The sequence below is a fragment of the Staurois parvus genome, unplaced genomic scaffold (genome assembly GCF_062004578.1).
Source record: "Staurois parvus isolate SC_StPar_1 unplaced genomic scaffold, SC_StPar_1.0 ptg000054l, whole genome shotgun sequence".
Classification (NCBI taxonomy): domain Eukaryota; kingdom Metazoa; phylum Chordata; class Amphibia; order Anura; family Ranidae; genus Staurois; species Staurois parvus.
Genome location: NW_028317850.1, coordinates 3,247,138 through 3,248,030, shown reverse-complemented (window position 1 = coordinate 3,248,030; position 893 = coordinate 3,247,138). Strand labels below are relative to the sequence as shown.

Sequence of the window (893 nt, the reverse complement as noted above, 5' to 3'; positions counted from 1 at the left end):
GTGCAAAAACACCACACAAAAAGTGCACTTAGGGGTGTGCTTTGTCCTACCCCAAAGGGGTTGGACCACTACCCTGATCCCCTGGGGCACGAAGCTCCTGACAGGGACAAGGTCCCCATTTGGTCCTCCTGGCCAAAAGGCCTGGTGGACCACCGTTCCTTATGCCCAGCCAAAGCCGGACATCCAGTACTTGGTCAGGGGGCTCTCCCGAAGAGAGAACCCCCTAGGGATCAGGGGAGGAAGGAACCAAAAGGCCACACATCCTCCCCCTAGACTTCAGGGCAGGCCCGAGGACCCACACCCTCCATCCTGTGAGAAAAACACACACATAAGTGACAAACGTGGGGTGAGAAGAAATAAATAATTAAATAAATCTATAAAAATAATAAAAACGTGGTCGTGCCCAAATTGTGCACTGACCAGGCCCTGAGGCCTGTAGCAAAAAAATTGCCCAGGACTTGGCCAAAAGGCCCGGTCCTAGAGGCGCAGTGCAAAAAGTGTTTAAAACGCGGTGACCATGTGCTCATTCACAACGTGGGGTCCCACACCCAAGTGCTACTCAGAGCACCCCTGAGGCGACTACTCAGGGGGCACCGTGTTTGCGGACTCTCTGCCTTCCCAGCCCCTGGCCAGACCAAGGTAGATCTGTCCAAATCAGGAGGTACTGGGTCCTTCCAGCTTTCTCAGGAGAATTACTCCCAGGGCCCCAGCTTAACTTGTGGTGCTCCCCGGTTTCTGTCCCCCCGATACTGGCCTTCCAGACCCCCATCATACCAGTGAGGGTACTATACAACAGCCATCCCCGCAAAGCTAGAATGGCCGGGAGCACCCCCACTGGACACTGATAAGAACAGATACTACACTTGATCTTAGCCAAAAGGCCGAGAAGCGAA

At 54.1% G+C, this 893-nt stretch overlaps 1 pseudogene; it reads right to left on the bottom strand.

The window, feature by feature from the left end:
• Positions 1-716: 716 nt before the first annotated feature.
• On the bottom strand, positions 717-893 carry LOC149470040 (U2 spliceosomal RNA; annotated as a pseudogene).